This window comes from Talpa occidentalis, unplaced genomic scaffold (assembly GCF_014898055.3).
Source record: "Talpa occidentalis isolate TD23 unplaced genomic scaffold, MPIMG_talOcc4v2.1 talOcc4.5, whole genome shotgun sequence".
Classification (NCBI taxonomy): Eukaryota; Metazoa; Chordata; class Mammalia; order Eulipotyphla; family Talpidae; genus Talpa; species Talpa occidentalis.
The window spans coordinates 113344477-113372354 of NW_023604861.1; the positions used below are offsets into that span (position 1 = coordinate 113344477).

Consider the following 27878-nt stretch of genomic DNA (forward strand, 5'->3'; position numbering starts at 1 on the left):
AAAATTCATCTACATAAAAACAAGCATCCAAATGGCATGGGACTTACTAGCAGAGCTAGAGTTGTATAAACATTTTAAAGACAATGGAGGTAACTATCAGAAGAACTCACAAATTAAAAATTGTTTCTGGAGGGCATTTTTTATTTTCCTTATTAAAAGACTTTTGTAAAACTTGAATTTTAGTTTAAACTGTTCACATATTACTATGATTTTTTAAAAACTGTTAAAAAGTACATTTACTGAGCTGCATAGACTACTCAACAGATCACTAAAATAAAGTTAAATTAAGCTTTTCTTATTACAGTTCACTATAAAATATGAAGCATGTTTCTCTGTATTAAAAAAAAAAAATCCATTGTATAGGGCCTCCCCGGTGGCGCAGCGGTTGAGCGCTGGGTTGCGAAGCTGCCTGCGGCCTCTGCAGCGCCGGTTCAATCCCCGGCTGCTCCCCGGCCACCGGCGGAGGGTCCCACATGGTGCACAGACCTCTCCTGCCGCCCGCTGCTCCCCTCAGCAGTGTACTTCAGTCCTTCTGCCTGCTCTGCTCCCTGCTCTGGCTCTGGTGAATTCTCTCACCCTCCCACGCTTCTGACTGTACCCAGTGCTTATATAGATAAATAAATAAATAAATCTTAAAAGAAAAATCATTGCATAGACAATATTTATTGAATAGAAATCGAAGACAAAACAAGTGTAAAGGAAATGTACTTGTTGATAATAAACAGTATTAAAACATTCATAATAGAAATACTGGAATATTATGTTCAAATTGGCCAGAATACTAAAAATCTATAATTCAACAGCAGGGGAAAACAGCAGAAACAGCATAAGTTGATTTATTTTATGCTGTTGTATCCAGTTCTAGGTCCTTGACTAAGCACCCCAAACTTTAAAAAAAAAAAAGCTTTGAAGTCAACAATCACACATATAAATCAGATGATCAGATTTCACCAATTCTGCATAATCTCAGCTATTATTTCTTAATATAATTTATTTCCTCAATACAACTGCTTGCAGCCAAAAGCAAGGACTGTTGAGCCAAACTATCTAGATTTGAATTGATCTCTTACAAGTTATGTGACCTTTGTCAAGTTACCTAACCTTTACAGTGCTTCAGTTTCTATAAAATGGGAAGAACACCACCTACCCCCTCAGAAAGTTATTGTGAGAGTTTAAAAAGCTAACACACATGAAATGCTTAGAATAATGCCTCTATTTTCAAATTTTAATTGAGAGCATTAAAGGTCATAAGGGTTATTAAAAAACATTTCTAAGATCTATCCAGCACTTCAATGTCAGTCTGTTGCTACAATACCTAGACTAGTGGATCTTACTAGTACATGTCACTAAAATTAATGATGGTAGTAATAAAATCCATTATCAGCTCATGCTCAAAATGCTTGAAAATCACATACTACTGATACCAATCCAGAGATTTAAGTAGCATATTTACTCACACATATCTGAACCAAATCCTAAATACTAGTCTCGACCACCTGGCTGAGAATATCTTCCCACTTCAGAAATAAGAGTTCTCACTCTTCCTTCCAATTCTTTTTTTAATAATTATTTTTTAAATCTTTTTAAAGATTTATTTATTTATGCATACAAGACCTGGGGTATAGGCCAGAGATGCAGATGCGGGGGGGTGAAAGAATTCACCAGAGACAGAGTAGGGAAGAGAACGGGCAGATTGACCAAAATACACTGCTGAGGGGAGCAGCGGGCGAGTCAGGAGAGGTCTGCTGCGCCATGTGGGTTGCTCCCTGGCCAGCCGGGATGGTGCTGCAGAGGTTGTGGATTGCTTCACAGTGCAGTGCTTAACCCCTTGTGCCACCAGGGAGGCCCTTCCTTCCAATTCTTAATGCTTTCAGAATTAAATCAAAAGTTCTCTTCTTCCAAATCAATTCTGGTGAATATTATTATTAGTAGCATCTGCTTAAGATCTTTGAAGTAATAGGTATTTGAAGCTCAAAAAGGTTTGAATGATTGTTAAATTAAATTATTCAATATATTAATATACTTTTAACAGTCGAGATGCATCAACTCAAAAATGGGAATAAAAGCACATGCAAGAGTTGCAGTAATTGAGTGAGATAGTGCAGGTTAACTGCACAGGTCAGTGACTGTCATAAACTAAGTGTTTTAACAATATTAGCTATCATTACCACTATAATCCATAAATCACACCAATCATATGTAACCAACATACTATGTAAAATCATAATATTCAAATACCAAAAAAAAACTTATGTCCCAAAACAATTATCCATACATAAACTGACAGACAAGAAAATATCTAATGTTTAGAAAATGATGGCCCTGTGAATAAAAACTTGAACACTCACGTTTTTCCAACTAAGTTCAACTCTCCTTAAATATTCTTTAAAAGCTTCTTCATTCCTGAAATCCTTTCAATGACTTTGGAAACCAGCAAACCAGTACCTTCTTAGGTAAAATCAGTAAGTTCTGACAAATGGTACATTTTTGTAATCACTACTAATAACAAAGATACAGAATACTGGATCATCTAATGATGACTCCTTTGTGTCTGGCTTCTCTACCTAGCATGCTTCTGAGATCTATCCATTTTGTATTTATCATTAATTTGTTCCATTTTATTGCTCCCATAGCTTTCAAACATTGAATCCTATCAGATTTGGCAAATAGAGGCAAAACCTAAGGGAATTAGCTGAGGCTTATGTAAAGAACGGAACACAAGCTACTGCATGTGCCTCTTAAAAGCTTAACAAAGTAGAAGAATTTTTTCCTTTGACCATAACACTAAAATTTTCAGCTAATATTGCTGAAGTCAGAGGAAGTTCATGTTCTGTATGTATTTGACTATCTGAATGATAAAACAAGGGCTGAAGCCACCTTGGATTTTGTCATGATGTTACGTTTGATCACTTTACTACAAGATTTGATTTCAAACTTATTGACAGAGATCACCTTTGTAACTTTAGCCAAAGCAGCCCAGGAATAAAATAATTGCTCTTCCTAATCCTAACAGCTTCTCATTTATCAATGACAACAAAATAAGTTCAGGTTTTTACTTCTAATTGTTCTCTACCCTCACAAATAAAGTCTCCAAATCACAAACTACAAATCAAGAAAAAAGTCAGAGAGTAAAGGTTTTATGAAGTATTCAGAGTAAGTTTTATTTAGAGTTGTCATTTATTTAGAGTTTTCATTGTCTAATCATTTTAATGCTGTGTTTGAGTTGTTGCTAAAGTGGGGGAGCACATAACTTTACTGGATAGTAGTCCTAATACCCATAAAAGTGGGAATTACTTTACCCAGGAGCACATAATATGACCACTATATTTAGACTATTTAATATAGATGTTTCTCAAGCTATAATATTTAGCCATACCAACACAAAAGCACCAATATTCCTGGCAAAATAACTCAAACACTGATGGTAGTATTTATGCTTGGCAGAATTAACTACTGCTTGACAGAATTAGTTCCTTTATCAGGCTGGTTGTAAAAAGAAGGCTTCTCAAGATAAGGTATTTTGTGGAACTTCACACAACTGATAATTCCTCCCTTCTTGAAACTCCTTATTTTTCTGCTTTAAAAACATTTACGATCATTTCAGATGCCTCTGAAATAACACCTCTATCTATATGCCATTTCCAACTCTTCATGCCACCCTCAATCCTATTTTAACATTTGTGCCTCCTTTATATCCCCTCCTAGCCTAATTTATGACCCTGGCACCTAGCACAATACTTCTCTTTCTTGAAGAGAAAGATAGCCTCAAGAAAGGATATCCAAATCAGCTATTCCAACAAAATATTTAAAATATTAATATTTTTATATTAAATTGACAGAGACCTAAAAATCTATTGGGGTATTCATTAACCTCTATCATTATTGTGACATTTATTAAGAACAAGCAGTTCTTGATTTCCAGCAATTTTACTTTTTGGTGATTCACATTTAAAGTACCCAACCAATTACACTCACTTACTGCAGAGGGCATACTAATGAATTTATCACTTGGTTTGTTTCCAAATACTCTGCAAAAAAGCAACCCCAACTCCCTACCCTTAGTCCAGCCCTACTGCCCTTTTTGAGAACATCTCTGACTCTAAGCCAGAATCCAAAGATGTTCTCATAAAGGACCCAGGGGTTCATGGACCTAACAGTTAAGGAAAGAAGGGACAAGCCTAACCTGCGCAAAGGAGAAATGGAGGAAAAGAAATACAAAGGATGTTTACCTTGAGTAAAAGCAATCAATCACCAACATACTCACTTTCAAATAATGTCCTTCCACACATTCACTTTAATGTAAATATTTTTGCAACTATTTTAAAACTGCCTTTAAATTAAAATATTTCTAGTTTCATCTTAAAGACACACCATCCAATTAATCCCTAAAAACTCAAACATAATTAACAAAAACACCAGCCTAATGGCAAAATAAATTTGTATTTATTAAGACAATGTCATTAAGGGAAAAATACATGAAAACAGGGCAAATGATAATAGTAAATACACTAAAGGAGAAATTCAAGTGGCCAGTAAACATGTAAGAATGTTCGCCCTCACCAGTATGAAACACAGTATGAAAATGCAAATTTCCTAGTAGGGAAACTCACAGGAAAAGGCAAAATTCAAGTTACAATGAAACACCACTTCTCTTCATTAGATGGAAGGAAAAACAGGTTCTCAATAGCAAATGCAGATAAGAACATAGAGCTGTGCAGTCAGATATAGAAACCAGTCATGTGGCTACTAAGAATCTGAAATGTGGCTAATACAAATTGAGATTTGGTGTTTAGTATAAAACACATACTACATCTCAAAGATGAAATAGAAAACCTGTATATATGTAAACAAATAAGCACTGCTGTGTTCCAATAAAACTATCCACAAAAACACAGAGCCAGCCAAATGTGGCCAATGAGCCATATACCCTGATACTTAAAAAAGAAGTGCATCTGAAGAATAATGAAATATGCTTTGGATTACCTGATAATCACAAAAGAGAAAATGATCCTTGTCCATGGAGACATTTAGCAATCACCACTTAACCCAGCAAACTTATCACTATTAACAGACTGACAGGAGGCATTTTGTGCCTCCCAATACGATGTAATTTGAAAAGCATCACCTATGAAGTATCCTGGTCAATGTTTAACCTAAATTTAATAGTCTTCAGTTCTGAGGAGTTTACAGAGGACAAGGGAATACGTTTTAAACAAAAACTTCTAAAAGACAAATTCCAAATACAGGACATTATATCAGATACAATTTACAAGTCTTTCAGAAAGAGTCATGTAAGTGGGTACACTTAAATATAAAAAAGAACTGAGACATAACAGCAAATGCAACATAATCCTTCACTGGACCTTGGTTTGGAAGGGGAGAGCTACATAAGACATTTTGACCCAATTGGGGAAATCTGCATAAGGACTGTGGATTAGATGACTTCTGGGGATTATGTTATGTATAATAATAAAATTGTAGGTGTAGAGGAAACTAACAGTTTTTGCAGATCCATACTTAAAACATTTAGGGCGAAATGACATGATGTCTTTATTTTTAAATGGTCTAACAAAGAGTGTACTGATGAAGCAAATATGACAAGACTATAAAATACTGTTGCATTTAGGTGGTGGGTATATAGGTACTCAATATAATGTTTAATTCTTTTTTTTTTAAAGATTTATTTTTATTTATTTATACAAACACTGGGTACAGTCAGAATCGCGGGAGGGTAAGAGAATTCACCAGAGCCAGAGCAGGGAGCAGAGCAGGCAGAAGGACCGAAGCACACTGCTGAGGGGAGCAGTGGGCGGCAGGAGAGGTCTGCGCGCATGTGGGACCCTCCTCTGGTGGCCGGGGAGCAGCCGGGGATTGAACCAGCGTTGCAGAGGCTGCGGGCAGCTTCGCAACCCAGTGCTCAATTGCTGCGCCACTGGGGAGGCCCTATAATGTTTAATTCTTATGGTTAAAAATTTTCACAATAAAAAGGCAAATATATGCGTTTTTTATTTAATTGTATTCATCACTCTCCTCCACAAACATTAAATTAGGCCTAAGTTTCCATAAAAGTTCTTGAGGTTATATACCAAAATCTACCCAGAAGAAACTTTCCTTAAGTTCATGACACTAATGTATTTTCCTTTTAAGCATCCAATTTCTAAAAGTGAGAACAGGACAAAAATTTTAAGAGTCTGATTAATTATACTGCCATTTAGTTTTTATACATTTTAGAAAGATTCTTCATAACATATACCAGTAATGCCTTTATAGCATTTTTACTTATTAATTATTCATATATTTTTAGTCCCTTTCTCATGCCTCAGATGGCAGACTCAAATAATCTTTGTTCCCCCAAGTGCCTAAGGCTAGCCAACGATCTTTATTTACCAAATAAAACTGAATAGCAGGAAATTTGTGTTCATACGTTCAAAAAATTAAGCATCAAGTCTTGGAGTGGAATATATACCTCCCCCTCTTTCTAACCCCCATTCCTCCCCTCTCCCTAAAACAGACTGTTTCTAAGGGACAATCAGCAAATATTTAAAAAATATATGTATATTGGACAGGCCAATATAAGTAACTAACAAGCTGTGGACCTTCTGTAGCTTACACTCTGGTAGAAAATGAGAATCTTAGAACAGAACTCGATTTTAGAGTCAAAAGGACCTCAAGATATATGGTGCCTTAACTCAGTTAAAAACATTACACTACAGATTAAGGCTACTAACTACTAGAAAGAGTAAGCACTCTTAAGTCAGACATTCACTCAAAGGTTCAGTGGGAACCTCAGACACAGTTTGCTGCCACCTAAATTAGGTACTCTTTCAACTTGCCATGTATCACTTAATAGTGGTGGAGGGGCAGCGGTGGTGTGGTGGTAGTATTAGTGACAGTGGTCAAGAGAGCACTCCAATGTTAGTGATTATAATGTGCCAGATTCTATGGTAACAGTTTTACATGGACCATCTCAATCCAATAATTCTATGAACTATATTATCATTCTGATTTTACAATGAGAAAACAAGTTTAGGAATATTAATGAACCTGCCTGAGGTTCTCCATCTAAGGAACAGGGATTCAAATCCAAGTGGTCTTACTTTCAAGTCAATGCTCCCATCCACAATCCTCCTCGTGGAGATTTTTCCAGAAATACAACCCACTGTAAGTAAGTATAAAGATTTCTTACACTCAATATACACTTATAAACATACATAAGTTAATAGTGCTAAGCTTTCTACAGCATTATCTATAAGCATGGGGCAACAAAAACTTAGAAAATTTAATCTAAATCTCTTGAGAGGATACACCAAGCACATGTGTGAAATAGTAAATCTTATCTAAATCTGTGATATGAAAGTTTTTAATCATATGTAACTAAGAATTTTATCATCAAGCATTACTTTCAAATAGTAGAATTAAGGTCTAAAAACATACTTTTTTAATGCCATCACCGTTTGGCCAGTCCTCTGACCTTTTTCAAGAACACCCCGAACCTGCTAATGTCTAGCACCTCCTAAACTTTTTCAGCTGAAATATCTGACAATCAATTATATACCACTCTTACATTGTTTTTAGTCCTCTTAAAAATGCAGAGCCAATGTTATTCCAGTCAGCTCACTATAATTAACCATCTCTACTTCTTTATATTCAAAATATGCCTTATATTTGACTCCATGATGGGCCATGCAATATATACACCCAAGCAATCTATCTCAATTCACTGAAGTAAGCAAGATTACATGAAACTGACTCAATGACTCACAAATGAAAGCAAAAAGCCATTATGCATTAAAATAAAAACTAAGATTAAAGACCGCTCAGGCTTATTTTAAGTGTGCAATGTTCGTATAAACTCAAGAAGATGTATCTTTACCAAAATGGATCATTACTAGGAAATCTACAGAACAGAAAGCAGAAAATTAAATTCTACTTCACAGCAATAGGACAACCTCATGCAAAAATTTACAATGCAGGACAAACAAAGCACAACTTTAACACACAACAGCTATGGAATAAAGGGAAGCAGTGACAAATACACAGACCAATTTGATCACAATAAACGAAGAGAAAGATTGGCTGCCATCAGCCATCTTCACCAGATTTGTCAAATAACCATAACTGAAGTAGCAGTCACAAATCAGAGACAGTCTTTCCAGACATAATTTGCCAAACGCATTTTTCAGCTATATTCATGTAAAAACAAAAAAATAGCGAGTCTTTTCCAAATACAAATGACAACACATTTTATAAGCACAGCCAATATTATTTAAACAGACTTGTTTGAAATCCTGTTATTCTCCACCCATTATCCAACCTACTCTCCCATTCTCTTGTCCAGAAAGTCACCTGTCCAAGACAAGCCCCCATTTTCCTCATGCCTAATGTAGGAATCTCTTTTCTCTCATTAGCTCACCTTTTTGATCATCAGTAGGACAAAATTCCCTCTTCACACTGTCTTTTCATATTCCAGTTTTTGTCCAGTTACAGAAAAAAAGTGTCCCCCCCTTGATAAAAATAGTAAAGCTCTAATCACTTCTATGCATAACACAGAAAACACCATACATTCCAAATTTTCCACTTTAAGCACAGCTGTAATGTAAATTGAGAATTGTTTGTTATGAGAATGTAAGATCTATGAGGTCATGAATTTTGTCTGCTTCATTCAGTCTCCGGTTTGGTATAGTGCCTTGCATATGAGAAGGCACACAGAGAAAGGGAGAACAAAGTGGGATGAAGGGAGTGCTGGGGTTATACTATCGATAAATACTTTTAAACGACAGTGAATTTTTTACTTCTCTGTAGGTTAGTAGCCTACAGTAGGTAAAAATAACAGGCAGGCTTCTATATCTGAACCTAATCTCCCACATATTCTATCATTTAAAGTTGCTTTGAGTTATTTCCTCTGTGTAAGAGCCACCTGTGTTCAATAGATAACACCAGTTCGTTAACTCAGAGTTGACTGCTTTAATGGGGGGGGGGGGGAGGGAACCTCTCTGCCAAGATAGGTTAAGCACCTAAGAAAATAAAATGCATTTAGATTTAAGAATCAGTCACCATAACTCTTAAGCTTAAAGTGCTTTGAAATTTACAACTTCACAAATACTCTTTCACAAACCTGTTCCTTCTCAGATATGTACTGCCTACCAAACAAAATCTATTCACTTGATTTTTTTCCTCATATTACATATATGATTATACTTGGTAACACAGCCACATTTAAAAACGCTTTCAAAAAGGAAAAGGTTTTTCATCTTCTAACATACAAAAACACCTTTCACTCTATCTATTTTTAAGTGAGGACATTCTGTTAGCCAAAAAGCACAGCAATACTAGGGACCGGTCTTATTCTCCCTGAATCACCACATTTATTAAACCTGTATCTCAGAGTTAATCAAATTCCTTTTTTTTAAAAAGATTTTTATTTATTTATTTAATTTATTTATACAAGCACTGGGTACAGTCAGAAGCACGGGAGGGTGAGCGAATTCACCAGAGCCGGGAGCAGAGCAGGCAGAAGGACCGAAGCACACTGCTGAGGGAAGCAGCGGGCGGCAGGAGAGGTCTGTGTGCCTTGTGGGACCCTGCTCCAGTGGCCGGGGAGCAGCCGGGGATGGAACCAGCGCCGCAGAGGCAGCTTCGCAACCCAGCGCTCAACCGCTGCGCCACCGGGAAGGCCCAAATCAAATTCCTTAATCAATCGAAGTCGACCCATATTTGCTTCCCTCTCTCTCTCTCTTTTTTTTTTTCTGATCCTCGGTGGCCGGGGATGTTTGCTTCTCTCTTAAGTATCAAACTATATTTCAGTAAGATTTTCTTTTGTTCAGAAGGATGGAAAACAAGTTTCCCAACTAGTAGTACGCTTAAATTTTTTTTTTTGTGGGACACTCACCAGTGGCCAGGGAACAGCCCAGCACTCAACCGCTGTGCCACCAAGGAAGGCCCTTAAATTTTAAGTTCTTTGCTTTTCAAGAAATAAATTGATTTAAAGTCAATCAATATTGATATTTCAACATATCCTAAAAGAAAACTGCATCATATTTATTTCTACTTAGCAAATTAATATTAATCTAGTAAGTCAAGTACTTTCAATTGTTACACTGTGCTTTAAATGTTATAAACCATGTTAAATGTTTAAATAGGTAAGTTAAAACATAATTGATTCAGTTACTGGTTCTTTCAATTAAGTAAGTTATACAAAGAGTATCATTATAAAAAGAAAATGTAATACCAAGAAATAATAAGATATTGTAGATGTGGTCACACATAAGCTGTAGTAAAATTAAAATTAAAAGAAAAAAATTTACTTTAGAACACTTCTGTGTCCAATTTACCATAATTCAGAAGCAAAATATGTTATTAACATTACATTGAAGGGGAGGGAAAAAAAACAATGAAATTTGAGTGAAAACTAAAAAAAAAAAAGCCACGCTCTACCAAATGTTTGTTTCGTAGGTCGCTCTGTAATACTAAAAACTGTATCCCCAAATCTCTATAGTCTGAGAAATTAAATAGTATAAATACAACCACTGTGAAGATTTCATAAAACTATCAAGATTTAGTAAAAACTTTTTCTCACAGCACTCATTTTCAGTTACCTGATCAAATCATTCAAGTTAGGCTGAACAGTGTTCATCTTTCGGGGGAAGAATGCTGGAAATGAAATCAAATCTACACAATGAAGTTAAATTGAAATGTTTCCTTTGAGAAAAGAGTCCACAATGACTAATCAGAGATATTTAGTCTAAACGACCAAAAGTTCTTTTCTTTTAAATCAATGTTTTGATGTAAATAAGAATCACCACCAAAACAAGGATAACATGAAGACAGATCAGGGCCTACATTTGTTACAACAGTTGCTAGAAGTTGATGACAAACTGTCATTTTGTAAGTTTCATTAAAGTCGAGCAAAAGCTACAACACACAGTATTCCTACAATCTACCCTATTTTACTGGTTAGTCTGACTACAGGACAGTAAGAGAGGAAGTAATCTACCTTACATTTCCAGGGTTTACCCAGTACCTGGAAATTTTACCTATTTCAAATTAATCAGTCCTCTTAATCCACAGTCTACTGATAATGATATATAAGAGATTCTACAATAAAACCTTAAAGCTGTTAATATAAATAGAAACACAGCTTCAACCCAAATTCCTAAACTAGTACATTAAGGAAAAAATTTTTAAAAATCAAGTATCCAATGAAAAAAATCACTGTAAATCCAGAAATAACCGTATTTCCCCCAAATTCTCTTGTCATTAATCATAATTTCATATTTTAAGAATTACCTGAGTATGTTTTGCTATTTTGGAACTTTAAAAAAAAAACTTTGTTATAGGGCCTCCCCGGTGGCACAGCGGGTTGAACACAGCGCTGTGAAGCTGTCCACAGCCTCTGTGGGTTCAATTCCTGGTCGGCAGACCTCTCCTGCCTCGCCCGCTGCTCCCTACAGCAGTGTTTCTGGTCATCTGCCTGTTCTGCTCCCCACTCTGTCTCTGGTGACTCCTCTTGCCCTCCCGGCCTCTGGCCTGTACCCCAGCTGTTGTATAAATAAATAAAAAAAAAAACCTTTAAAAAAACAAAACTTTGATATAACTGATACTATCAATTATTGCCCAACAGATTTTTGATTAAAACCAGTGAATTGTGAAAGGCTTTACTTCACAGGAAAAAATAAAATATTGTGTTATATTTTAATAAATTAATGTTATTCACTTTATTAAAATTTTAAAGGGCCACTGTAGAGTTAGAATCACACTATTCTACTACTTCCTATATTAGGTATTATCATAAATTATAGTCATATATATACATATTGATACAATGTAGATAATATATGTAACTGGCACCAATGAGGGTAGGGAAAAAAAACACTCAGCATAACATTCAAGAAAAGAATGGCTGACCAACCCATTCTCAGGGGCATGTCTGCAATCCTTGCACTACTGGCTTCTTCTGTTTTTAATGAATCTCCATAATCAACAAGCTATACTATAAGCTATGCTATGGAGAATAGCACTCTTCCAAGAATGCCAAGAGATAATCTATCAGCATCACATTTTAATTCAAAACACCCTGTAAAAAAAAGCATGTTACAGGGAAATAAACTTGCAGCAAGTCACTTTCTAACCATATCAGGTGTTCTTAGAAGTACAGTTATTTAGACAGGTCACCATTACTTCAGGCGAGATCATTTTTAAAGGATTTGGTAATTATGTGAATTACTAACATAATATTTACTGATATGACTATCAGACAAACTTAAAAGGCTTTCACCTATTCCTGGCGACTTCACAGAAATCAGACACCCAGTGTGAGAAAACAGGTGTTGAAAGCTCTGCTGGTCACTTCTGAAAGAATAATCACGTTAACAAATCCAAAGGATAATGTACAAAAAACTGGGGAAATTTTAACAGCTATGAAAAAGAATAAAACTGTCTCCATATTGATAACACAACATAAAGAAGCACTGGAGAAACTAAGACAACCTGATGAAAGCAAAATAAAAAAGATGGAGAAAATACAAACCACCACCATCCAAAAAACAAAAACAAAACAAAACAAAAAAAAAAACAAACCCAAACCTGAAAGGTTTAAAAAACAAAAAAAAAAAAAAAAAAACAGTAAAAATCAGGATTATCCCTGAAAGAAAAAGAATCTATTCTAAATACTAAATTTAAAAAGTTCTGCTGAAACAACCCAATGCCCATTGAGGAGACCTACAAACATATTTGTTTTAAAAATCACTATTTTAATAATACTATTTCAGCTATATTTAAAAGTCTATACACTCAGACAAGACCATTATACTAATTAGAATGACTTGCTTATTTTCTTTCAGAAATGTTCTATTTAAAAGTAAGGGAACAACAGGAATTTTACTAGTGCAGAACAGAGAAAGTAAATGTAATGTTTATTAACGCTCAGTGCCGTGGCATGTTTCTCCATCTCCTAAAACGTACTGACTTACAGTGTCTCCTCGGAACAATTTACTACGTCTACATCCATGCAGTAGCTCAAATAAAATGAGTTCCTGTGTTAATCCCCAATAAACCTCAGTAATTCTCACATCACAGGCGCTGTAAACGTCTGCTAACAGAAAAAGAATGTTTTTCCCAACATAGCTACACAACACTAAGACGACTCAAATTCCTCAATAAGCCTTTACAAGACTCCTGCCAACTTTATTTTGATACATTAAACATGTGGAGCCTATTTTAATAGGTCTTTAACTGGGGTTTCATCAAAAACAACTTCCCAGCCGTACTTACTCTCCAAAGTTCTCAAGCTGCTTTAGGCCAACCTGAACGCGGCGACTCCGGGGCGCGGGCAAAGCCCGAGAAGCGCCTTTGCCCCGGAAGGTGGGGCCGGCCCCGACCTGACCCGCTAACCCGACACGAGCGGCCCCGCGGCGGACAGTCACCCCGGCTCGCCGCGCCCCTCGCGCACGGGCCGCGCCGGCTCCCCGACCTGACGCCCGGAGACGGGTCCGTCTCCTCTCCGGGCTGCGGGCTCCGCCGCGGCCCCGAGCCCCGCGCACGGCGGCGGGCGCACCCCGGAGCGCGCGGGTCTGCGGCCCCGGCTGCCCCCAGGGGCGCCCCCCAGGGCCGGGAGGCCGGGGCAGCGCGAGGAGAGAACTCGGGGCGCGGGGGCGCCGCGGCGGGGGACCCGGCGAGGGGGCGGGGGCCGGGGGGGCGCCGGGCAGCGCGGGGGCGAGCGGGGCCGCGCCGGGCGAGGTGCTCGCGGCCGGGGCGCGGGGCGGCGAGGCACTCCCGGCGCGGGGCGCGCTCCCTCGGCCCGACCCCTCCAGCCTCGCCGGCGGCGGCCGGGCAGGGGCCTACAGGGGCCGGGCCGGGCTCCGCGGCCCGAGGCGGCGGCGCGGCGGGGCGGGCAGAGGCCCCGGCCGCCGCTCCCGGCCCCCCGAAGCGGTCGGGGGGTCCCGGCGGGGCCAGCCAGCCGTTGCCCCGCGGCGGGGCGCCGAGCGGCCTTACCTGGGGCGAGGGAGGGAGGCGAGGTCTGGGGTGTCCGCGCGAGCCCGCCGCAGAGCCCCCCCGCGGCGCGGCCCGGGCTTCCCAGGGAGGCGCGACCCGCCGCAGCGCCGCTCTCCCCTCGGGGTCTCGGCCGCCGCCGCCGCCGCTGTTTACACCGTCGGGCCCCGCACGCCGCCGCCGCCGCCGCTGCCGCCTTCTCTCCACCCTAGCGCCGTCGCCGACTCGGCCGCCGCCACCTCCGCCGCCGCAGCCCCGTCTCTCTGGAGCATCTTCCAGCCACCGAACCCTGAGAAACAGAGACTCCAGCCGCGCCGGCAGGAAACTCCCCCGCAACTGCTAGGGGGCCGGGGCGGTCAGAGAACCGGCGGCTTTTCCGCCATTGAGCAGCAGCCGCTCGGCTCCTTCTGCAACCCCCTCCCCGCACCCCGTTCTTCCCCGCCCCTCGCGGAGCCCCGCCTCCAGCTCCCGCCCATTGGGGCGCCGCGCGACCCGTCGCTGTACGGGGTTTGCTGGGCCGCCCGTCAATCACGGCCCTCCGGCCCAGTCCGGCGGCCCTCGCGGCTCCGGCCTTCGTTTTCCCCGCCCACCGTGCCCCGCCCCTTGGGCTCCCGCGTTCCCATTGGGTGTCAGGGACCACCTTCAATTGGCAAGGTCAACCATCCATCAAACACCGCCCACTGAGGCAGACCCGGCCCTTCATTACCTTTCACTTCTCTCAGCCCCGCCTCGGCTAAGCCTTCCGCACGTCAGGGCCAACCCACCTACCAGCCATAAGTGGAGGCCCCCGTCAATCAAATAACGCCCACCTGCGCTCCGCCTCACAAAGGCCGAGCCCACAGTCTCCGTTCCTAATGGCCCAAAGGGTGCTCCGAGCCCCCAGTCATTGGCTTCCTTTACGTGCCCGTCACTGAGCCAATTTCCAAGTCCGTCACACCGGCTTTTTTTAAATGAACGCGCAAAAGGCGGGGAAGTATCCGAAAAGCGATTGGCCAGTCTTCGAAAACGGTCACACCCGGAGAGTATATGCGGGGCCTTGCCGTTCGGCGAGAACCGCGCCCCTTTATTTCTGACCTCTGATCCCTGCGTAAAACAAGCGCCGTGAAGGAGCCAACGGGTAGTCAGGTTCTAGGTGTGGGGGCATCGTCCCGCCCAGAATTGCAGGGGGCTGGCTGCTGATTGGCTCAAAAAGTCCTGCTGGGCTCTCATTGGAGGGTGTGACTGCCTCTCTAAGACGTAGGCCGGCAGGGCGGCGGAGGCCGTATAAGAAGCGGTCTGGCGAGCGGCGGTTGTTTTGCTTCCTCCAGAGGGTGGGGCGCACGCGAGAGAGGGAAGCGCGGAGGGCAGGGTTCTGGGGGAGGTGTTGAGGGGAAGGGGAAAAGCCCGGATGTTCCCTGACAATGAAGTCATCGCCGACCAATCAGAGCAGCGGAGTTTCTGTACCTGCCTGACCTGTCCCGAGAAGAAGAGAATGAGTTAGCGGGAAATTGGGGTGTCGGGAGATGCCTGAAGCGACAGGAGAAAATGGGACAGGTGATCTCCTCAGGAGGATTTTGTGCTATCATCAGAGATTATTTTTATTCTTTCTGGATCCGCACTGTCTGGCATTCGGCCTTTGACATTTCTGTTTTTTTCAGTCAACATTGATTTTTAAAACTCTAGTTTCAGTCTCTGACATTCACTCGTTCTCTTCACATTTATTGACTGCCTGCTATTTGCCAGACACTGTACAACTAGAGATTAAAAAATAAGGCAGTCCCTGTACAAGGTGAAAGAAGCTATAATTTAAACCTGCAAGGAAGGACTTAAAGGATCTTCCCTGTGGGTAGGTTTACCCTGGAAAGCTTCACGAAGACATCCTAGAATGAATGATTAAAAAGATGGGTGAGGAAATGTGGACATGATTCCTCCAGCAGTTGAATTAAACTGAAAGGTACTGTCAGGTTAAGTCTCCTACCACCACCCCCAGAAGGAACAAAACCCGAGAGTAATGACGGTATAATAGCTTCTAAACGTTAGGACACTTTTTTTTTTTCCCCCCCTAATTCAAATGCCTTGAAACAGAGTTAAGCCTTATAATTTTGTGCAAATGGTTTGGGCAGACAATTTAACCTAACAAAGTGCTGTTCAACTTAGGGACTATCAATGTTCTGGAGAGGACAAATTTAGAAACAGGACAATGTCCAGGCCATAGTGAGGATGGCAGAAATAAACACTTGCAATTCAGTTTTTTGACCTATTCCTCTAGTTTGCAGGCCGATGGTGTTTTCGTACAAGCAAGATGGCTAGACCACCAGCATCACAATCAACTGGGTGCAGAATCCTGGGACTATTTGCACCTATACTATCAGGGACTCTGAGAACAAGACCTAGGTGAATTTTTTCCCAGGTGGATTTTTTTTTTTTTTCTTTTATGCACACCAGTGTTCCAGCATAAGTAATGGAGGCACGGTAAACTAAGATTCCATTTCCCTACTTGTACATGTTGGGAGAAATAAGAAAAAAACAGACCCATTTAAATATGTTTTTCCATGTTCCCTTGATTATCAATATGAGGTCATACAGTTCACAGGAAATATTTTTTTACTGACTTACAGAATACATTTCTTTAAATCACACCTCTTTGCCTGATGTAACTTACATAAGGAAAAAAGAGCCTGGGGTCCTGCCTTCCAAAACAGGAATCTAAAGACATAAAAGTAGAGCTCTGGGGACTCTTGTCTTGAGAATCCAAGCAGCCTTAGAAAGGTATCAGAGAAATTCTAGATCTGCTTGATTTCCTTCTCAGTTTCTCTTGGTTGACCCAGAAACTAATACAAAGCACAGTCATTTAGGTGGGCTCATAATTACGCTTCATTCATTCTTGCCATCACTAAAAATGAAGATGTATTGAATACTGTTCTAGGTGCTGAGAATAAACAGGGATAAAACAGATATTTATGGTAACTTTGTTGTATGCTTTATTTAAGTAAACTAAACACTAAACCACTAGAGAAGGTCCAACAAGATTCACAACTTTAAAAGAAAAATTGGCATATACCAACATAACACATAATGTATCATAAATGTTGAGTACCATAGTGGGCACTGCCATTAACTAGATGTGTGACTTGAAGTAGTAACCAAGGTCTCTGAACCTTAGTTCTTCTATAAAATGGGGAACATAACATCATCCAGAATCAGAAGAACTTTAGATGCTCTTAGCAATACAAAGCAATCTTCAACATGTAAAGTGAAAATAATACTAAAAGTAATGTGGAAAAAAGGTTTAGCAAACTCCTGGGTTGGTGAGCACATTAAGGTGCTGGAAAGGTGGTGAACCCAGAGGAGGGATGGAAGCTCCATGGCTGCCCTCTCCTACCTTTCCCTGTGCAGCTCCTCCATCTAACTGTCCCTGAGTTCTAGCCTTGGCAATAAACTGATAGTAGTAAAGAAAGTGTTTTCCTGAATTCTGTGTACTATTCCAGCAAATTATTGAGCCCTAATCAGAGACCATCAAGAAATGGATGTTGCACTCAAACTAGGAATTTTGTGCCAAGTATAATAAAAGGACTCTTTCCAAAGGTACAGGCAGGGTAGAGAGAACTCATAGGCCCTAATCACCTAGCAGCAGTAACAGGGAGACACTTTATACCCCTATGCCTGCAGGGATGAGGATAGGACAGAAATGCAGAAACCTGCAGGTAGAGAGGGTTATGTGCAGAGGGTTCTGTGACAAGAACTCAAGCCCTCTTCTACTAGGGAATAGATACCCCAACTTCACTCTCCTCCCTTCCTTGGATCTCCTGCCAGTGCTACCCATTGACCAAACACAACTGAAGCCTGTGGATATTATCCATACAGTCATAGAACAGGGTGGAGAAAGCTGGAGGGACAGCTGGACATCAAGTAAGACATGAGCAATCCAGCACACATATTTAAATTTGGAAGCCATTTGTTTCTAGTTATAGAATTGAATTAGTCTTTTTCTGTAATTAAAGAAAATTCAGGTTGTAAAAGAAGAGAAATATTAGAAGAAATCCCTAAGTCAACAGTTCTCAAAGTATGGTCTGAGGATCCCTGAGAGTCCACAAGCTCAAAACTATTTTCACAATCATACTAAGATATGACCTGCCTATTTCACTCTCATTCTTTCACAAGAACAGAGTGGAGTTTTCCAGAAGCTATTGCAACATATTGAATGCAAAAGCAGATATCGACTCTATCTTCTATTAAACCAGAGATTACAGAGATTTAAAAAAAAGTAAGAGAACTTCTTCACTAATCTTTCTATTGTTGTTTTGGAAAATATTTTTATGCTTCACCAAAAAAAATGTTATTTATGTGGACACATAATGAGTTGTTTATTGTTATCAATTAAGAAATTAGGGCCTTCCTGGTGGCGCAGAGGTTGAGCGCTGGGTTGCAAAGCTGCCAGCAGCTTCTGCAATGCTGGTTCGATCCCCGGCTGCTCCCCGGCCACCGGAGGAGGGTCCCACATGGCGCGCAGACCTCTCCTGCCGCCCGCTGCTCCCCTCAGCAGTGTGCTTCGGTCCTTCTGCCTGCTCTGCTCCCCGCTCTGGCTCTGGTGAATTCTCTCACCCTCCCGCGCTTCTGACTGTACCCAGTGCTTGTATAAATAAATAAATAAATCTTAAAAAAAATGAAATTAATAAATGTTTTTAAATTTCTCATTTTATTTCCACTACAATAAAGTTTATGGCTATCAGTACAGAAATTAAAGCTCTTTGAGTTCCTCAGGATTTGTGAGGAATTCTGAAAACAAACTTTTTGAGACTTACTCTAAATCCTACTTCACCTAAGGCTAACTCCAGAGGTAAGCCAGTTTTATAGTCAGTTTAGTGAACTGTGGAGGAGGTGGATGGCAAGAAATAATGACCCAGTAAGTGTTATAGGACAGGGAGAGGGGCAGCCCAAACCCCGCAAACCTGCCTATTCTAAATGGGTTCTGCCATCCGCCGCATCAACACAAAACATAGGAGACTTTAATGGGAAGGAACTTTAATACAACTAGGAAACAATGCAGGAAAGGCAAATAATTTAGTTTCTAAATCAAGCACCCAAAGTTACCCATCCCCTCATGGGTAAAAGTCCATCCATATGGGATTGGTCCAGAACAAGGCCCCAAAGCCTGCCACAAGTCTAAAGCATCTTCCAGTGGGGACCCACAGAAAAGGGTCAGAAACAACCAGACAAGCCCGGAAGGAAAAGAGCAAAATCAACATCAAGATAAAAACTTCCATTGTCACCTCCCCATGGGTCTCACCCACATCTGTGTCCCCCAGTACACGACCAAAAGACAAGCGCAGTTTCTTCACGTGTCTCTAGGCTCCATGCGCCTCCTCCAGGTCTCCTGGCTCCATCCTGCTTCCTTCCTTCCTCAGTCTCCTCTGCAGCTTCTTCTCTCCCTGCTCAGCTCCACTCTCCCTTGGGTGGGGCAGGGAACCTGGAACTTCCCCCTTTCCTGGGGACCACCCTGTTACAATCCCCCCTTTTAATTTTTATTCCACCATATCTATGGTGGCACAAATGCCTGCTCTTATCTGTACTTTCTTTTATTCCCTTTTCCTCTTTTTAAACCTTTTCTGATTTACTTTGCTATTGAATCTCTATAAGGAATTTTGCTGTTCCAATCCTAGAGCACTTATCTATATTTTAATTATTTCTGTAATTTTATTGTTCCAACATTCCTCCTCTTTGAAGTATATGCATACAAGCACAGGTGTGCACATGCATGCACACATATGCACACATTTCACAGGATGAGACATTCTTAACTTTAGGTTTATACAGTTCAAAAGGACTCACAAGTGGGGCCTCCCCGGTGGCGCAGCGGTTAAGCGCTGGGTTGCGAAGCTGCCCGCAGCCTCTGCAACACCGGTATGATCCCCGGTTGCTCCCCGGCCACCGAAGGAGGGTCCCACATGGCGCGCAGACCTCTCCTGCCGCCCGCCACCCCCCAGCAGTGCACCTCGGTCCCTCTGCCTGCTCTGCTCCCCGCCCTGGCCCTGGTGAATTCTCTCACCCTCCCGTGCTTCTGATTGTGCCCAGTGCTGGTATAAATAAATAAATTAAATTAATTAATTAAAAAAAAAAGGACTCACAAGTGTATGAACCTTGACAAGAAAAATTCACACATTTATGTTTACAAGCCTCTGAAATTTAGCATTTCTTTCTCATTAGTTAAAGCATTTGTAAAGATATATTACTGTGTCATGTTATTGTATTGATTTATTATTTTATCACAAATTTGCTTTTTGAAAAAGTTTGAGAGTATTTCAACATAGTTGATTTCCTTTGAAATCTTATGAACTTAATTTTCTGTATTGAAAAACATTATTCCAAAAGGAACCCACAGGATTTACCAAGGTTTGCTTTACAAAACAAAACAAAAAAACCTATGAAGAGTAATAATCCCTGCCCATAAAGTAATCTCCAGTTCAGAAAGTATATTATTTCTTTTGTTGTACATTGTACACATTGACTGGGCAAGAGGATTTCAAGTAGTTCACTGGATGTTTTCCCTTTCCTCCGGCGCCACTCAGCACAGGCTGGGCCTAACCTCCACCCACTTCCTCCTCTGAGAGGAAGTTGGTCAAGTTATCACCATCCTGCATGCAATCCCATGGCCTCTGAAGGTCAAAGCTGACTGCCTCAGAGCCAGACTCTCCTTTTTGTTTTAGAGTGTGATGCACATGAGGTTAGGATTATGGTTACAATACAGAGGGTAGTTTCAAAAACATTTCCTTGGAGACCAACTCTATAAATGCTGCAAAACTGCAAAATGTTGGAATATGCTTGAGTATCATAGTGGGCACTGCTATTAACTAGACCGTGAGCCCATTAGTAAGGTCTCTGAGCCTTCTGTAGAAATGGGGTTAGTTCTTCTGTAAAATGGGATAAGCTGTTTAAAACATTAATGCCCAAGTTCATTTACACTATTCATTTGCTTTGTTATGTCTTGTTTCCTTTTTACAGTAAACGACATGTTCCTGTAAGCTCTCCATTCTTCACTTCTTATAGCATTGCCATTTGCTTGTGCCATGTGATGGTTTTCTCTTGCTTCAAAGAGAAACATGATGCTGCTTTCTCCTTATTTTCCTTTGACATCTGCAAGGTCTCCTTTCATGTTAACTTGTCTTAAAGTCCTTTTTCCCCTGATTTTAAATCTGGGCCTGTGTGCTGGTCATAAGAATCTAGGCTGACATTCAGGATGAACAGGCAGCAAGGAGATGAACAGGGAGTGAAGCCACAGGTTGATTATTCTAAGAATAAGCAATCAAGAACACAGTTGTAAGAAAATTCTCAAATGAAAAATTCATGGTGAAAAGGAAGCAGAGCTTGAGTGCTATTAGTTTAAAAGGCTTCATAAGAAGATCTACATTTTGTGTCCTTTCAATAAAAACCTTATGTTCCCAGGAAGTAGTAGAGCCCTCGCAATTAGATAACTGGTAACACAGTTGGCATCTTCTCAGGATTTGGTCACAGAAAAGATTGGAGATCAGGGTTGAGAAATTTAGATTGAGACTGAGCAGAAATGGCATTGGGCAGAGAAGTCAGAGACTCCAAATAGAACAGCCAGTGCAGACCAGCGCCAGAAACATCTGGAAACTAAACTACTGAGACGCCAAACTAGACTTCTCATATTCTGTCTGGCTGGGACCACAACTTTACTCAAACGTGGGAATGGGTCCATACCTTGGGGAAGGGTTAAGGAAGAAGGCTGCAGAGAATCGGAGAAGCAAGCATAGGAGTTTTTTAGTGCAAAAGTTTCCCAAGTCTCCAAGGTTGGTTTTATTTTGTTTTTCCAAAAAATTTTTTATTAGAGAAATTTTCAGATACACAAAATAGAGACTGTAATATTATAGAATGATCTCCATATAGCTATCACACAGCTTAAACAGTCATGAAAATTTTGAGTATATTAATTTAACCACCTTCTCATCCATTTTTTTTTAAGGTTCAGTTTCTAGCCTCTGATTTCTCTACCTTTTTCCATAGAAATGCGTCCCTTTCTCATGACTCCAACTACTGCTTCAATGCCTATGAGCCCCAAGTGTGGAGCATCAAGTCCTGTACTTCATGTATTCCCAGCTGCCTATTGGACTTGTCCATTTCAATATCCCAGGGCACTGTAGTCTGCGGCAGACTCTTGGTTGTCTTCCCAGCAGCCTTCCCCCTTCAATCTTGTGTCCTGCTGTAGAACCTCAATTAGTTGATAATATGAAGGGAGGGAGCACAAGCATTGGGGGAGGCTAAGAGTAGCTGCAGAGATTAATTTTGATTAGTCTAAACTCTCTGTGGTAATATCATTTCCCCCTCAGGGTAGTTAGTTTAGGAATATGGGTGGTTCTTTCAGCCTGTGATGCAAATTAAGCTAATGATACTTGAGGGTAAATACGCAGGAACTGAACGTTCTACAGTTTTCTTTACCTTGACAAAGGAACATGAGAAAGGTGTCCTTTCTTTTTGGAATTAGATTGCCTGCAGTTGTATTTCTGTGCTGCCACACACTTACAAGGTGACTCCCAGCAAGTTACTTAAACTCCCTGTACCTCAGTTTTCTTATCTATAAAATGGGGATGATAGAACCAACTCATGTGGTTGTAATAAGAAATATAGAAATTAATATATGTAAAGTGCATAAACAGTGTTTGGTGTGTCAAAAGTGCTAGTTAGGGCCTCCCTGGTGGCGCAGGGGGTTAAGACAGCCTGTAGAGCTATCTGTAGCCACTGCAACACGAGTTAGATCCCTGGCCAGGGAGCTGCCGACGTGGCACAGCAGACCTCTCCTGCCTCGCCCGCTGCTCCCCTCAGCCATATATTTAAGTTAGTCCGCCTGTTCTGTTCCCCACTCTGTCTCTGGTGAATCCTCTCACCACCACCTCCGCACCTCTGGACTGTACCCCAGTACTTATGTGCATAAATAAATAAATCTTAAAAAAAATTTTTTAAAGTGCTAGGTAAATTTTAGCTATTTTTATGTTGTAAGGATATGATGCTTGAAGCTGTGGCAGCATCTTATGAATTGAAGGTGCAAGCTTGAGGACAAAGACCAACTCATGCATAGAAGAGTGGAAACATGGGACAGATCTTAGTCATTAATGATGCTGTCAAGTCACTGAATTAAACACCCTGGAACCACCCTGCCTCTGAATTTCTCATTAAGTAAGATGATAATTTTCCTTTTTATATGTGTCTCTTAGGGCTGAATTATCTTTTACTTGTAGCCATAAGCATCCTAATTGATACATATGCTCCAAATCAGATCCTACCCCCTCCCCCAAAGCTTATTCAAGTTTATTACCTCTGTCAAGGCAGGACAAGTTCCCCTGTGTTTTCAAATGTCCCATAGCTGATTGGTTTTGTCAACGTTTCCTTTCAAGTTTTTTTTTCTCTCCATGAATAAAGTTACCAACAGTGACAAAATACAAATAGTGATAATGCCCTGAAATAACCCTCATAAGTGAGGCGCTCATATGAAGTGAAAGTGTTGGTCATGGTCATTTCTGTTTTATTCACAGAATTTAGCACATTTAAACCTTTCAATAATACCTATTGAATGAATGGGTGGAGGGATGGAGAAATGAGGAAAGTGAAGATTTTTTAGGGAGTAGTTTTTCAGAGAAAGAAATATTCCTCTGCCAAATAAATTGACTTATTTGGCTAACCATTAAGCAAAATTGTTTCAGGGTTTCTCAGAGTTTTGTATTAATTAACCAGAGAGACATTTTTTTCTCTAGGCATCATTTCTAGAGTTCCACAGAACATGACTAGAGAAATGCAAAGGCAATATGTTTTTAAATAAGTATGTTATCATTAGCTAGCAAATGCAATTAAACTTGAATAGAAATGAACTTTAGCTGGATTTTCTGTTTTTTAAGCTTTATAGTTGAGTTTATTCTTCATTTAACTTTAAACACTATTATAAAGACAGCATATTGACAAAAATACAGTTGTTGTTGGGGAACTCCATACACCACTGACATGAAAGGATAGACCAGCTAGACAGAAAATTAACCAAGAAATAAAGCATTGAACTAGATGGATCTAATGGATAGTTATAGAGCTTTCCATCACAAAAGAAATGAAAATACTTTCTTCTCAAAGAATAGGTCATATACTGGGGCATAGAACACGACTCTGAAAATACAAATGATAGGAAACAACTTCATAGATCGCAGTGGTATAAAGTGAGAAATTGACCACAAAAATGATCCAGAATAAAGCAAGGCATGTGGAGACTAAACAAAACATTTCTAAACAACTCTCGGTCAAAGAAAGTATCAAAGATGAAATCAAAAAGTATCTAGAGACAAATGAAAGTGGAGAGACAATCTACCAGGCCATGCTTTAAAATCAGTACTATGTGGGAACTTAGCAATATAGCTATATATGGCAACATGGGGTCACATGAAAACAAAAATAAAGAAAGAAAATCCTCAAATAAACAAGCTAACTCTGCAGTTAAAGAAAATAAGAAAAAGAAGAACAAAATATATCCAAAAATCATTAGAAGGAAATAAATAATAAAAACTGGAACAGAAATAAATGAAATAGAAAACAAAAAGACAGTCCAAAAGATCAATGAAACAAGAGCTGGTTCTGTGAAAAAGTAAAATTGATAAACCCTTAGCTAGGTTTATGAAGAAAAGGAGAAAACCCAAGGCCTCTGTAAGTAACTCAAGTACCATACACTCAAATGTCTATAGATACCAGTAATTGAATGAAATAGACGATTATTAAACAAAAATCGTACAGTGCTAGCAAGCTGTTAAATGGCAATTGATCCTCAGTATCAATGTCAGGGAGTAATAGTTAACCAGCTGAAGGACCAGCTAATCCACTACTTTGACTGAATAGTGATTTAGGCCCAGTGTGACAACCCCCCCTTTTGTAAAGAGAAACCTTGCATATGTATTTTTACGAATTTTCTCATCTTTTCAATATGAAGAATTAATTTTTTTTTAATTGCATGGGCCAAACATACCCCAGGGCTGCTCATTTTAGATCAATCAACAAATCAGCATTTTAAAAAGTCCATCTTCATAACTATTAGTAGGTGTGAATGACTCTAGTATTTCCAAATATGAACTAATGCCATCTGATGCAAAAATGCGTCATGACTTTTCCGACAGCCCAATACTTCTAAAATGGTTGTGGGACCCTCGCCAGCGGCCGGGGGAACGAACAGTCTGGAATTATTACCAACTCAGTAAAGAAATACTGGAGGGTCTCCCCTGGTGACGCAGCGGTTGAGCTCTTGGCTGCGAGGCTGCCCGCAGCCTCTGCTGTGCCGGTTCGTTCCCCATCTGCCGGCGAGGGTCGTCCCCCCCCCCCCTCCCCCCCGCCACACACAAAAGAAATATTGGTTATCTGATAGTGATCTAAAGTTCAGAATGTTAGTTTTAGATTATTGATTTATAAAACAGGCTAAAATCATCCTCACTTCCCTGTCTTCTCTCATTTTGATCCATTCAACGGAAATCTTTTTTCTTATTCGTACTCAAATCCTCTCCATTTTAGAAGGAACACAAGTGTTCAAAGATCACAACTGCAGTCCTCAGGGATCTCTCACTACCTTTACATTAATGCACCAGCATTTGCAGCCTATATTATTACCCGATTTTCTTTTCTTTTTTTTTAAGGTTTATTTATTTATTTATACAAGAAGCAGGAAACAGTCCAGATGCGCGGGAGGGTGAGAGGATTCACCAGAGATAGAACAGGGAGCAGAACAGGCAGAAGGACTGAAATACACTGCGGAGGGGAGCAGCGGGGGAGACAGGAGTGATCTGCTGCGCCACGTGGGACCCTTGACGGCGGCCGGGATCGAACTGGTGCTGCAGAGGCTGCGGACAGCTTCACAGCACTGCGCTCAACCGCCTGTGCCACCAGGGGAGGCCCACCCGATTTTCTTAACAAGTGCTAATCCTAATCCCAGACACTATATCCTTATGTTCTATATCACTTTTTAAAATTTGTTTTACTTTTTTAATTGAGAGAACACTGGTTTACAACACTGTATATGAATCGCAATATAGGTTCACACCTCCTCAGAGCCACATCACTTTCAAATCAACATTGCATAAGTAGAATGTTCTCAAGTGGGTAGATACCCAGCATATGAATGAAACTCTTTTAAATAAAGAAACTGATCTGAATTTGTAGAACAGTTGATTGAAGTTCATCTATTAACTTGCATAATTTGTAAAATTCTACCAAAAAAACACCCAAAGAACATTGCCATAAAGCACAACTTTACCTATTAGGTGTTTATCTCCCCAAACTTTTTATTATGAACATTTTTATACATGGAGAGAAACTGGAAGAAAATTACAGTGAACATCTGATTACTTTCTACCTAGATCCAAAACCTGTTATCAATTTACCATATTTATTTCATCACTTTCCAATGATTACTTATATAGTTTATATTGTTGCTGAATCATTTAAAAATTGTAGAAATCATAACTCTTAACCCTTAAATAGTTCAGTATGCATTCTTAAGAAAAGGGAGCTACTCCCACATAACTATAATACCAGTGTCACACCCAATATAATTTTTAATCCGTAACATAGTCCAATGTCTAGTTCTTAATAACTTTCCTCCAATTGACCTAAGACTCTTATATTGGTTTTTTTTCTAACCAGTATCAAAAAAATTGTATGGGTTAGATTCAGTTGTTAGACCTCATAGGAGGGGAAAAGTTTTCCACATTTTGGGGTAGTGTTAACCTGAACCCCCATCAATCTCTTTACATGTTTTTATTTTAAACAGGCCCCCTTCTTTTTCTTATGATATTGACTTTTTAAAGAATTAAGCAAGCAGCTGTTGAAATATTTTTAATAATGCTAAATATCTCTATGGGAGAGAAGTTTTTCAGTTTCCCTTATTTACAAAAAACGAAATTCCTATTCTGAGATTCCAAGACATTGAAGTATAACCTAATCATCAGTTGATATAGTTCCAAATAAAATAGCCACTGAAGGGAGAAAAGAAAAGTGTAACTTTACAAGATAATAAATAGGTTCCAGCAATTGCTAGCTAGGACTTCTTGAACAAGTTATTTAGCTGCTGTGAGGTTCATTTTCTGCTGCATAAGAGGGAGATAATACCTACCTTCTAGAGTAATGGTTACTATGAGATAATTATGTAAATGCCTAGCATAACATGGAAGCTTAATAAATACTGGTTTCTTTCTCCTAAGTCACTATTTTTTGTCTAAGAATGGGATATTTCCAGACTGGTAAGCTTCCCAAGTATGATTCTTTCTTTCAACATTTTGTTGCCAAGTCAGTTGCGAAACGTCAACTCCAAACTGAAGTTTTAACACTACATTTTACCTTGCTTTGCTTTGGGGCTGTGGTTTTGAAAGTAATATCTACATACTTTCATTTTGAGTTTATTATATAAATTTAGCTCTAAAAGTCACTTCAAAGAATAACTTTAGATAAAATCACTGCTATTTTAAATAACATATTAATCAAATGTGTTTTTAGCTTTCTTTAGATTATATTGTTGACATTTTAATTTTTAAAATATGACATTTAAAAAATAATGGAATCAACTTCAAATTACTTGCATAGTTTTAATAATAGAACTATTTTTAATTAGAGATATACAGTATATAAAATTACAGTTTTTTAAAAAATAATTTAAAAACTAGTTATCTTGGACGTGGAAAGTTCAAATAAGACACTATAGACTAAGAAAATCTGCATCAGAGCACTTTTTTTTTTTTTCCTTAAAGATTTATTTATTTATTTAGACAAGCACTGGGTACAGTCAGAATTGAGGGAGGGTGAGAGAATTCACCAGAGCCAGAGCAGGGAGCAGAACAGGCAGACCGACGGAAATACACTGCTGAGGGGGGCAGTGGGAGCAGCAG

General features: G+C 40.0%; 1 protein-coding gene across 8 annotated transcripts in view; it reads right to left on the bottom strand.

Annotated features, from left to right (window-relative positions):
• The window catches only part of PPM1B (protein phosphatase, Mg2+/Mn2+ dependent 1B), a 62375-nt gene extending 47286 nt beyond the window's left edge, over positions 1-15089 (bottom strand). For 5 of the 8 annotated variants that reach the window (XM_054687775.1, XM_054687777.1, XM_054687779.1 and 2 more), the window contains exon 1: positions 15061-15083. The gene's annotated coding sequence lies outside the window, so the exon portion shown is untranslated. The other 3 variants (XM_054687780.1, XM_037528142.2, XM_037528139.2) reach the window with 3 other exon arrangements.
• Positions 15090-27878: the final 12789 nt, after the last annotated feature.